The sequence below is a fragment of the Bos indicus genome, chromosome 13 (assembly GCF_029378745.1).
Source record: "Bos indicus isolate NIAB-ARS_2022 breed Sahiwal x Tharparkar chromosome 13, NIAB-ARS_B.indTharparkar_mat_pri_1.0, whole genome shotgun sequence".
NCBI classification, from domain to species: domain Eukaryota; kingdom Metazoa; phylum Chordata; class Mammalia; order Artiodactyla; family Bovidae; genus Bos; species Bos indicus.
Genome location: NC_091772.1, coordinates 70676607 through 70689703, shown reverse-complemented (window position 1 = coordinate 70689703; position 13097 = coordinate 70676607).

Genomic DNA, 13097 nt, shown 5'->3' with positions numbered 1-13097 from the left:
AGATCCCAAACTAGAGTGTGAGACTGCCAGCCTCTGACACACATGATGCAGTGCTCTCTGCTTTCCAGGTGAGCAGAAGGAAGAGCTGCAACCAACCTCTTGTTATTGGCTGGTTCCCTAGTTCTTTATATGTATCCAGACATAAGTACAAGGGGCGTGTGAGCCATAGGGCCAGAGCCCAGGTTCACTTTGCTCTTGCTCAGTCTTAGGGAGCCTGGCAAGAGTTCTCCAATCTAAGGGGCCTCTATGCAGTACTGGAAGAAGCACAAGCTGGAATCAAGATTGCCGGGAGACATATCAATAACCTCAGATATGCAGATGACACCACCCTTATGGCAGAAAGTAAAGAGGAACTAAAAAGCCTCTTGATGAAAGTGAAAGTGGAGAGTGAAAAAGTTGGCTTAAAGCTCAACATTCAGAAAACAAAGATCATGGCATCTGGTCCCATCACTTCATGGGAAATAGATGGGGAAACAGTGGAAACAGTGTCATTTATTTTTCTGGGCTCCAAAATCACTACAGATGGTGACTGCAGCCATGAAATTAAAAGACGCTTACTCCTTGGAAGGAAAGTTATGACCAACCTAGATAGCATATTCAAAAGCAGAGACATTACTTTGCCAACAAAGGTCCGTCTGGTCAAGGCTATGGTTTTTCCTGTGCTCATGTTATGGATGTGAGAGTTAGACTATGAAGAAGGCTGAGTGCCAAAGAATTGATGCTTTTGAACTGTGGTGTTGGAGAAGACTCTTGAGAGTCCCTTGGACTGCAAGGAGATCCAACCAGTCCATTCTGACGGAGATCAGCCCTGGGATTTCTTTGGAGAACTGATGCTAAAGCTGAAACTCCAGTACTTTGGCCACCTCATGGAAAGAGTTGACTCATTGGAAAAGATTCTGATGCTGGGAGGGATTGGGGGCAAGAGGAGAAGGGGACGACAGAGGATGAGATGGCTGGATGGCATCACTGACTCGATGGACGTGAGTCTGGGTGAACTTCACGAGTTGGTGATGGACAGGGAGGCCTGGCGTGCTGCGATTCATGGGGTCACAAAGAGTCGGACACAACTGAGCGACTGAGCTGATGCAGCATCCACCTGGCTAGCCAAGCGCCTGGAGAACACGTGCTTCCCAGCTCAAGTCCTGAGAGAGGAACCGGGTGGCCAGCCAGCTAGTAATCCTCGTCCCCTTTGTCCTTGCTCATGCTAACCTCATTTATTCTGCCTGCTGTATTTATTTTGTCACAAAATGTAATAGCTGATATTGGGAAAATTAAATTAGAAAGAAGGGGGAAAAAATCTCACATATCTCCTAATAAAACTACTGTGGGGAATATCATTTTCCCTCAAAATAGAAATGCCTTTTAAAGAGTTATTATAAAAGTAGCATATACTCCCTTGAAAGAATTCAATATCAAGTTGTTTGAGGCATGAGGTAAAAGCTACTACTTCTCAAAGGTACTTGTTAATATTTTTTGCCATTCCAGAGCTTTCTATACATATATAAATGTACATAAATTTTCTATATAAAAGGCATCTATATATATATGGAAATGTATATATATATATAAATTCTGAGACAGGCTTCTTTTCACTTAACACCATGCTGTGGTCAAATTTCCATGGAAATATGCTTAAATACCCTTATCTTTTTTTACACCTTTCCAGGACTCCTGAACACTCGGGCATGTCAAGACTCAGGTGCTCTATTCTATAGCACAGGGAACTGTACTCAGTACTCTGGTGACTTAAATGGGAAGGAAATCCAAGAAAGAGGGGATATATGTACACGTACAGCTGATTCCCTTTGCCTCACAGTAGAAACTAAAGTTTGTAAAGTAACTAAACTCCAGTAAAAAAAAAAAAAAAAAAAAGACTCAGGCACTCTCACAATGATGCTCTTGAATCCCCAGGGACACCCACCCCATGTGCACCAACCCTGGAGATGGGCCAGAGGGACACAATTCTCTTTGCATGTCTGTTGGAGGCCTGACCAGGCCCTCCTGTCTGGCTAGACCTAGAGTCCACATCAAATCTCAGAGCACTTTAGTCAGACTCTGACAGGAGCTCTCATTCAACCTAAGATCTTCCTCTACTTCCAAAGGCTCAAGCCTCTGGTCAGAACTCCAGGGGACCTAGAAGGCCTCAGACCCTTGAGGACATGGCATGAGGTCCCCAAGATGCCACACACGAGGCAGGAGGGGGCATTTGCTTTTCTTTGGCAGGGCTTGGAACAGGGGAGTAAGGAGAACAGAACCAGGAGAAATACAAAAGAAGCCGGCAAGATACAGTAAGGAAGCCACGCTTGGTTAATTTTAGAAGAATTTTGACCACTTAATCTTTAGGAAGCTCAGCTCCACAAGGATTTGGTCTAAGTAGCTTCATCTTGAATTCCAGCAACGGGACTGGGCCTGAAATCTCCAATCCTCCATGCAGTAGGGATATAGCACCACACAGAAAGGGATATAGCACCACACAGAAGACATCCACAAAGTCAAAGTCTGGAGACAGAGAGGGGCGGAGGAAAATAGGGGAAAGAAATTAACAGAATCTGAGGTGAATTTCAGTGTTCACAGTCCATGGATTAGGCCTTGGAATGAAGTTGAACTAGTTACTCAAGGACATTTAGAATGTGGATGGATAGGCAAGCATAAAGAGAAATATAGATGCATAGGCAGAAAAAAACGATATATATATATATATATATATATATACACACACACACAAGTGAATGAAAGACTATATCGGTTATTAACAATGAATATGTCTCACTCCAGGGGACATAGGTGAATTTTGTTCTTGATGACTTTCTGTATTTTCTAAATTTGATATTAAGAAAACGAACTCTATTAAAAGGTGAGGACAGAAGAACCGAAAAATGAAAGCAGGACAGAAAAGATGATGCTGAGGTTGAAACCATACCCCAAAGACTGCCTTACAGCTGGATCAAGAGGTTCAAAAACTTGGCACTGCTGTCTACCCAAGGAGGAAAACACAGTCAATCAACTCGGTGTCCAAAGGGGAAAAATGATCCAGTTGCCCAGCACAAACAAAGTGTTTCTGCTACAGGGGCTGAGGTTATTTTTCCGTGGATCCCCCTAATAAAGAACGGCTTCACACAACATCCTTAGCAAAATGCAGTACATCTCCCTCCCTGAAGGCTGACAGTGCCATGCCGCAGAACAACTCAGTGAAAACCCTTTCCTGCAGGACCAAACTGAAGGGGCCCAGGCACATGGTTCTCCGCAAGATGCAGGTCTGCAGAATCTGGGGCATTACTGGCTTGAGCATCACACTCTGCTCTCCTCTCTGAGTGTCTGCAAGCTAGAGACTTTTTTCCAGACAATAACAAGTAAAGATGCTATCTCGGTTGTTGGCTGAATTTGGATGCAGGCTTTATATGAGCCAGCTGAGCCAGGAAGAAGACTCCAATCTCCTTTAGAATGATGAGAACCCTAATGACTCTGTGTGCCTCAGCAGAATGTGAATCCATCTCCCAAAGGGGTGGGCAGGGCAGGATGAAGAAGCCACCCTCATTCCAGGTTATAATCATGGCTGACTCCATCTCAGGGGTCCCCAACTTCCAGGATCTAATGCCTGATGATCTGAGGGGGAACTGATATAAGAATAATAGAAATAAAGTGCACAATACATGTAATGCACTTAAAACATCCCCAAACCATTCCCCTACCCTGGTCCATGGAAAAACTGTCTTCCAGGAAACCGGTCCCTGATGCCAAAAGGATTGGAGACCACTGCTCACACTACTCTCCTCTAAAATACCTACAGATACACACTAAACACTGGAAGCTTGGCCCTGAGCCAAGTCTGAGAGGCGGACACGAGGAGCTAAAATGAGGATCATCACCAGTGGATGGTAGTGAAACGTCCTCCTAGATGTAAAGAAGCATCAGAGAAGAGGCAGTGCTCCACCCCTCGAGATGGTCTGCACTCAGAACATTGGTCAGTCATCCATGTCTATCTCCTGGGAGATGAAATGACATTACAAGAGACCTCTATGGAAGGGAGAATGGCAGGGAGAGACGTGCAGAAAAGCATCTGAGGATTTTAGCCTCCACACTCTCATCTGTTCAGAGCGCCCCAAAGCCAGACAGGGAGAGAAGGGAGCTCGTTGTCTGCTGAGTACCTACAAGACCAGGTGAAGCAGACACCTGCTGTGTCATTTTCAAATACGTTCAACTTCACCTCTTTCCTCCTACGTGGCTGTGATGAGCATTTCCAAGCAGATCTGCAGGTCTCACTTGGGAGCAGCCCACAGTGACAGCAAGTCTCAGACAGCCTCTGCACTTGTCAATTCCTGCCCCACTGTCTCTGATGCTGTCCTCTGAGACGCCCACAGGAACCCACTCAGCACTCAGGGCCACCCAGAAATGCGGGGTAGCCACTTTTGACCAATAGGAGACTGGAGACAAATACTTCCTCCTTTCGCTCTTCTATTTTAGGTCACTTTTCAGATGGTCCAGAACAAGCAACCTTGCCCTCCCTCTTCAGATGTCCACCCCTAACCTCACTGCTCCTGGGAATCATACTGCGGAATCACTTTGCATCGGGCTGTTTCCGGGAACACTAACTGAGAAACTGGGCTTAAGCTGTGTCCACAGCACTCCGTCCTCCAGCTGTGAGTCTGGGATGGGCCCCTGCCAACACGCAGAGAAGGCTGCCAACCGTGAAGCTTTTTTGATCCAGGGACAAAAATGGACTTGTTGTAAAGTGATTTATACGGAAGAGGCTCTGCTCATGTACTAGGGTCATCCTCTGTGATGTGATGTTAATTTTCTACTGAGATTTAGGAAAAGGCGTTCTGCCATCTCGTATTTTTGTTGAAAATAGCTTGCCCAGTAGACTATAAGGCCCACGGGTGGCCCCACGGCGGCCCTACTGTGAGCACTAGCACAGTGGTGGGGGGCTGACCAGAGGCATGGGGCAGGACATGGATGGGGGACCCATTCCCACAAAGTCGGGAGCCCACAGCTACTCTGACTCTCAGCCTCGGCAGCACATGAGTCCTGAAAAACCGCAGAGGCAGTGAGCTCCTAAAAGCAAACATGTTTCAGGGAAAGACGGGGAAGGGGCATGTTCCAGACAATGCTAAATGCAGATATGAACCTCTTCAGGGTGCTGAATCCCCCCTGTGCTGAGATCCCCAGCTCCAACTAAGCCTCTGCCCTCCAAGATGGTCAGATTTCTGAACTAGCAGGAAAAAAAAATAATAATAACAGTAAATCGCGCTTTCCTTTCCTTCCCCCTTGTCCCTTCCACTGTGCTCTCCGGGCGCTCCGAGCTCTGAGCAGGCTCAGAACTCCCCTTGTGAGGATGAGCAAACAGGAGAACACCAGACACATGAAAAGATGCAGAGAGTTCAAAGCAGAAGTGTTTACTTTGAGGAAAGAGAGAAAGTGCCTGCCTATGAAATCAAGTCCCTGCCAGGAAAAGGAAGACATTTTACAGCAAATACAAATGCAGAAAAACACTGGATTTGATAACTGACTCCAAGAAAAATAATTTTTTTGTTGCTGTATCCAACAAAACAAATTGCTGATAAATTTAATCAAGATAAAATGCAAATACTCAAAATAAGGAAATAGCAAAGGGATATAGGAGCCAATGAGGAAATTATACAGCATTATGAAAGGATATTCTGAATAACTCTGGCTAGTAAATTTTAAATTCTTGATCAAGTGATCATTTTGGAAATGTATGAACATTAACAAAATTGGCTCAAGAAATAGAAAATCTGAGTAGACCAATTATCAGAGAAAAAAATATAAAAGTTGATATGTATTTCCTAAAAGACATGAGAACAGATAATTTGGTAAGTGAACTTGATCAAACTTTCCAACAAAAAAATAATTCTTATGTTGTGTGTACTATTCCAGAAGAAGGCAAAAAAGGAAAAAATAACAGACATCAAATCTGAAAGAGCACACATATATTCCTAAAACCTCTAGACTGGTCACATTTATAAATGCAAATATTTTTACTTAACATTATATATAACTGTTATCTGCTTTTCAAAAATTACATATCATATCCAAGTGGCCTATATACCAGGAAATCAAGGATAACTCAGTATTAGGAAGCCTATAGGTTAGAAGAGACAAGACATACAGTCACCTTAATAAAGACTGAAAAAGCACTGACAAAATTTAACATCAATTTCTGATTAAACACAATACTCTGCATAAGCTGGTTATTGTAGGACACTTTGTGGGCATAAAAAGTTAAAACCATGACTAGCAGACCTTTCTCGAATTCACCCATATCCACTTCTCCATTCCATCCCGGCATAAAGAAGAGTTACACCTTCCTGTCCCCCTTGAAATCAGTGGGACTATTTCTCAAGTCCTGGCCAATAACCTTGAGCAGAAACGATGTGTATCAATTCTATGCCAAAGTATTTCATTGCTGGTGAGAGAGTCTACGAGTCTTCTTTCTTCCCTCATCAGTCCAGGAGATCTTGTACTCCAGATGGTGCAGTCACAGGACGGGGAAGCCCCCATCAGCCTGGGTCACTGAGTCACCACATGGAGGGCAGCTGCACCTGGGAACCACCTGGAGCTGCAGAACTCTGGGAACTTAGGTACTGAGCGTTTGGAGTTCTGCATTACCACAGCATGCCTAATATAACTAGCCCATGTCTTATAATAGAGAAAATTAAGTATGTTTCCATTCAAGTCATGCATGCCTGTATCATTGCTATTACTTAATACTTTTGGCTAATGCCAATGCAGCTAATGCAATGAGGCAAGAAAAGGAAAGGAGAGGCTGCTGTACTGGTTACCATTACACTGTAACAGATTGACACAAAACAATCATTTTGTGGGTCAGAAGTTCAGGGAGGGGTCATCTGGCCATTCCTGCTGAGGGTGATTAGTCAGATGTTGACTAGGGCTGGAGTCATCTTTAAGCCTTGACTGGGCTGAATGTCCTGGATAGCACAAGAACATGGCTGCTACTGACGCTGCATGTTGACTGGGAGGTCAGCTGGGCTATCAGCTATGGTGTCTACGTGTGACCTCTCCAGCATGGTGGTCTCAAGGTATCCAGACTCATTACAGGACCCCTGCCTTCACCCAGAGTGAGAGTTCCACTAGATTCTGTGGAAACTGAGTGACCTTTGCTGACATGGCCTTCTAATTTACAAAGTGTCATTTCTGTTGGATTCTGTTGGTTGTGGGGGATTCACTGAGGTCAGCCCTGATTTAAAGGAAGAGGACATACACTCATCCTCTATAAAGGACTGCTAAAGAATGTGTATGCGTGCTTTTAAATTGCCACAATTACTTTGAATGATGATTGAAAATTATCACAGTCAAGTTTACATGCATAGTAACCCTAAGCTTATTAAGAATAATAAGGATAAGGGGTATGACCAAGATAGCAAAGTAGGAAGGACCCTGAACTTACATCCTGCCATGGGCACACTAAATTCCAACTACTTATCCAGCAACTATCTTTGAGAACAACCTGAAGGCTAACAGAAAGATTTTCCACGATTTTTCCACAGCTAAAGATATAAAGCAGAGAAGGCAATGGCACCCCACTCCAGTACTCTTGCCTGGAAAATCCCATGGACGGAGGAGCCTGGTAGGCTGCAGTCCATGGGGTCGCTAAGAGTTGGATACGACTGAGCGACTTCACTTTCACTTTTCACTTTCATGCATTGGAGAAGGAAAAGGCAACCCACTCCAGTGTTCTTGCCTGGAGAATCCCAGGGACGGGGAAGCCTGGTGGGCTGCCGTCTTTGGGGTCGCACACAGTTGGACACGACTGAAGCGACTTAGCAGCAGCAGCAGCAAAGATATAAAGAAAGAATTGAGTAGGAGGGGCAGAGAGACAACACAGTCATGCCCTACACCCTCCAGGTTGGAGACCCACAAACAGAAGGAATGTCACAGCTGCAGAAGTCCTCCCCAAGGTCTGAGGGGTCTGAACCCACATCAGGCTTCCCAGCCCAGGACACCTGCAGCAGGAAGACGAGCTCCCAGAATATCTGACTTTGACATCCAGCAGGAAGACCCGGAGGGCTACTGGAAACAGAGACTCCACTCTTAAAGGGCACACACAGAATCTCACACACTGCGAGTCCCAGTGTCGAGGCAGTAGTTTGAAGAGTCTGGGTCAGACCCACCTGTTGATCTGAGAGAGACTGTCAGAGAAGCGGGAAGCAACTGGGAGTCCTGCTGGGGACAGAGACTCTGCGGAAGCCACTCTGGGCGCTCCTCCTTCTGCAATGACACCAGCACCGATGAGTGTCCTTTTGGAATCTTCCTGTGGGCCTGAATCACCAGGAACTCACTCGCCCACCCGCAGGCTGACGCTAGCCCCAAGGCCCAGCCAGTGCACCCAGCCATATGGGGACCCAGCCCCACCCAAGAGCAGGTCAACACCAGCCCCAGGAATCTCTGCACAGGCAGCCTACCCTGCCATCTGGCAATGCCCCATCTACCACACAAGGCTGGACCTCTTGATCACTGTGGTGGGGGGGGGAGGGGGGCAGCCCCCTCTACCAGTGACCTACAGTTGTCAGCCCCACCACAACAGAAGGACCACGCAGCCCACACAAGAGGCACCCCTACAGCATACAGCTTTAGTGACCAGAGGGGAGTATGCTACCAGACCCCACAGAACATCTCCTACATAGTCACTTCTGAAAGACCAAGAAACATAAGTGAACTACCAAACACATAGAAATAAACACAGAGAATTAAGCAAAGTGAGGAGACAGAGTCAGTCAGTCAGTCAGTTCAGTCACTCAGTCGTGTCCGACTCTTTGTGACCCTATGAACCCGCAGCACACCAGGCCTCCCTGTCCATCACTAACTCCCGGAGTTCACTCAGACTCACGTCCATCGAGTCAGTGATGCCATCCAGCCATCTCATCCTCTGTCGTCCCCTTCTCCTCCTGCCCCCTATCCCTCCCAGCATCAGAGTCTTTTCCAATGAGTCAACTCTTAGCATGAGGTGGCCTAAGTACTGGAGTTTCAGCTTTAGCATCATTCCTTCCAAAGAAATCCCAGGGCTGATCTCCTTCAGAATGGACTGGTTGGATCTCCTTGCAGTCCAAGGGACTCTCAAGAGTCTTCTCCAACACCACAGTTCAAAAGCATCAATTCTTTGGCACTCAGCTTTCTTCATGGTCCAACTCTCACATCCATACATGACCACTGGAAAAACCATAGCCTTGACTAGACGGACCTTTGTTGGCAAAGTAATGTCTCTGCTTTTCAATATGCTATCTAGGTTGGTCATAAATTTCCTTCCAAGGAGTAAGTGTCTTTTAATTTCATGGCTGCAGTCACCATCTGCAGTGATTTTGGAGCCTAGAAAAATAAAGTCTGACACTGTTTCCACTGTTTCCCCATCTATTTCCCATGAAGTGATGAGACCAGATGCCATGATCTTCGTTTTCTGAATGATGAGCTTTAAGCCAACTTTTTCACTCTCCACTTTCACTTTCATCAAGAGGCTTTTTAGTTCCTCTTCACTTTCTGCCATAAGGGTGGTGTCATCTGCATATCTGAGGTTATTGATATGTCTCCCGGCAATCTTGATTCCAGCTTGTGTTTCTTCCAGTCCAGCATTTCTCATGATGTACTCTGCATACAAGTTAAATAAGCAGAGTGACCATATACAGCCTTGACATACTCCTTTTCCTATTTGGAAATAGTCTGTTGTTCCATGTCCAGTTCTAACGGTTGCTTCCTGACCTGCATACAAATTTCTCAAGAGGCAGGTCAGGTGGTCTGGTATTCCCATCTCTTGAAGAATTTTCCACAGCTTCTTGTCATCCACACAGTCAAAGGCTTTGGCATAGTCAATAAAGCAGAAATAGGTGTTTTGATGATCCAGCAGATGTTGACAAATTGATCTCTGGTTCCTCTGCCTTTTCTAAAATCAGCTTGAACATCTGGAAGTTCACGGTTCATGTATTGCTGAAGCCTGGCTTGGAGAATTTTGAGCATTACTTTACTAGCATGTGAGATGAGTGCAATTGTGTGGTAGTTTGAGCATTCTTTGGCATTGCCTTTCTTTGGGACTGTAATGAAAAAGGACCTTTTCCAGTCCTGTGGCCACTGCTGAGTTTTCCAAATTTGCTGGCATATTGAGTGCAGCACTTTCACAGCATCATCTTTCAGGATTTGAAAGAGCTCAACTGGAATGCCATCATCTCCACTAGCTTTGTTCATAGTGATGCTTTCTAAGGCCCACTTGACTTCACATTCCAGAATGTCTGGCTCTAGGTGAGTGATCACACCATCGTGATTATCTTGGTCGTGAAGATCTTTTTTGTACAGTTCTGTGTATTCCTGCCACCTCTTCTTAATATCTACTGCTTCTGTTAGGTCCATACCATTTCTGTCCTTTATTGAGCCCATCTTTGCATAAAATTTTCCCATGGTATCTCTAATTTTCTTGAAGAGATCTCTAGTCTTTCCCATTCTTTGTTTTCCTCTATTTGCATTGGTCACTAAGGAAGGCTTTCTTATCTCTTCTTGCTATTCTTTGGAACTCTGCATTCAGATGCTTATATTTTTCCTTTTCTCCTTTGTTTTTTGCCTCTCTTCTTTTCACTGCTATTTGTAAGGCCTCCCCAGACAGCCATTTTGCTTTTTTGCATTTCTTTTCCATGGGGATGGTCTTGATCCCTGTCTCCTGTACAATGTCACAATAGTTCATCAGGCACTCTATCTATCAGATCTAGTCCCTTAAATCTATTTCTCATTTCCACTGTATAATCATAAGGGATTTGATTTAGGTCATACCTGAATGGTCTAGTGGTTTTCCATACTTTCTGCAATTTAAGTCTGAATTTGGCAATAAGGAGTTCATGATCTGAGCCACAGTCAGCTCTTGGTCTTGTTTTTGTTGACTGTATAGAGCTTCTCCATCTTTGGCTGCAAAGAATATATAATCAATCTGATTTCGGTGTTGACCATCTGGTGATGTCCATGAGTATAGTCTTCTCTTGTGTTGTTGGAAGAGGGTGTTTGCTATGACCAGTGCATTTTCTTGGCAAAACTCTATTAGTCTTTGCCCTGCTTCATTCCGTATTCCAAGGCCAAATTTGCCTGTTACTCCACGTGTTTCTTGACTTTCTACTTTTGCATTCCAGTCCCCTATAATGAAAAGGACATCTTTTTTGGGTGTTAGTTCTGAAAGGTCTTGTAGGTCTTCATAGAACCGTTCAACTTCAGCTTCTTCAGCATTACTGGTTGGGGCATAGACTTGGATTACTGTGATATTGAATGGTTTGCCTTGGAGACGAACAGAGATCATTCTGTCATTTTTGAGATTGCATCTAAGTACTGCATTTCGGACTCTTTTGTTGACCATGATGGCTACTCCATTTCTTCTAAGGGATTCCTGCCCGCAGTAGTAGATATAATGGTCATCTGAGTTAAATTCACCCATTCCAGTCCATTTTAGTTTGCTGAACTAAATGAATGAATAAACTAATGAATGTCCTAGAATGTCGACATTCACTCTTGCCATCTCCCGTTTGACCACTTCCAATTTGCCTTGATTCATGGAACTGACATTCCAGGTTCCTATGCAATATTGCTCTTTACAGCATCAGACCTTGCTTTTATCACCAGTCACATCCACAACTGGATATTGTTGAAGACAATTGAGGAGACAGAGTAATATGCTCCAAATTAAGGAACAAGACAAAAATCTCAGAGAAAGAACTAAACGAACAGGAAACAAGCAATCTTCCCAATAAAGTTTCAAGATAATGATTATAAAGAGGCTTACTTAGCTCAGGAAAGAACAGATGAACACAGAGAAAACGTGCGCAAAGAATCAGAAAATATAAAGAAGAACAAGACAGGGAATTCCCTGGTGGTCCAGGGGGTAGGACTCAGTACTTTCACTGCCAGGACCCAGGTTCAATCCCTGTCAGGGAACTAAGATCATGCAGCCATGTGGCACAGCCAGGAAAAACAAAAAAGTAGAAGAAGACAAAAATGATGATGACAGAGATAAAAGACACAATAACTGAAATTAAAAAAAAAAAAAATACACTAGAAGTAATCAGCAGTAGACTCAATGACACCAGGGAATTGATCAACAATCTGGAAGACAAAGCACCAGCAATTACGTAATCTTAACAGAAAATAGCAAAAAGAAATTAAAAGAAATGAGGATAGCTAAGAGACCTCTAACACAACATCAAGCATACTAACAATTCACATTATAGGATCCCAGAAGAAGAAGAGACAGAAAGGGGCAGAGAACTTATTTGAACAATTACTAGCTGAAAAATTCCCTAACCTGGGAAAGGGTGCAGACATCTAGCACCAAGAAGCACAGAGTGCCCCAAATAAGATGAATCCAAAAAGTCCACACTAAGACACATTATCATTAAAATGGAAAAAATAAAGGTGAGTAGAAAGTCTTAAAAGCATCAGGAAAAAAGCAACTACTTGCATATAAGAGAAATCCCGAAAGGCTATCAGCCAGCTTTTCAGAAGAAACTCTACAGGCCAGAAAGGAGTGGCAGATTATATGCAGAGTGATGAAAGAATTAAAAAAACCTACAACAAAGACTATCTGGCAAGGTTATCATTTAGATTTGAAGAAGAGGTACAGAGTTCTAAGGAAAATCAAAAGCTAAAAGAGTTAAGCACCACTAAAGACTTTACAAGAAATGTTTAATAAACTTCTCTAAGCAGAAAAGGCCACAACTAAAAATACAAAAAGGAAAGGAAAAAACCTCACTGGTAAAGGCAAACATACAGGAAAAGGAGATCAGCCACTTACAAAGCAACGGTGAGGCCAGGGAGCCCCCTGCTCCTCAAGGCTCCAGGGAAGTGGATGGGCCCCAGGGCAGCCAGCAACAGCAGAGAAGCCAGAGAGCCATCCACTCCTGCACATCCCCAACATCAATCGGCTCCAGCCAACAACTCCAGCAGGGCCTTTGCCCAGGCCCCGGGGGGCACGAGGACCAACACCTAGCAGCCAATGAAGGTTCATCCACTCAAGAGGACCAGCAGAGGGACAACTAGGGCGCTGGGCATGTCCTCTGGCTACTTGGATCCACTGAAGGGCATGTCCCTGCTAGTCAAAGCCA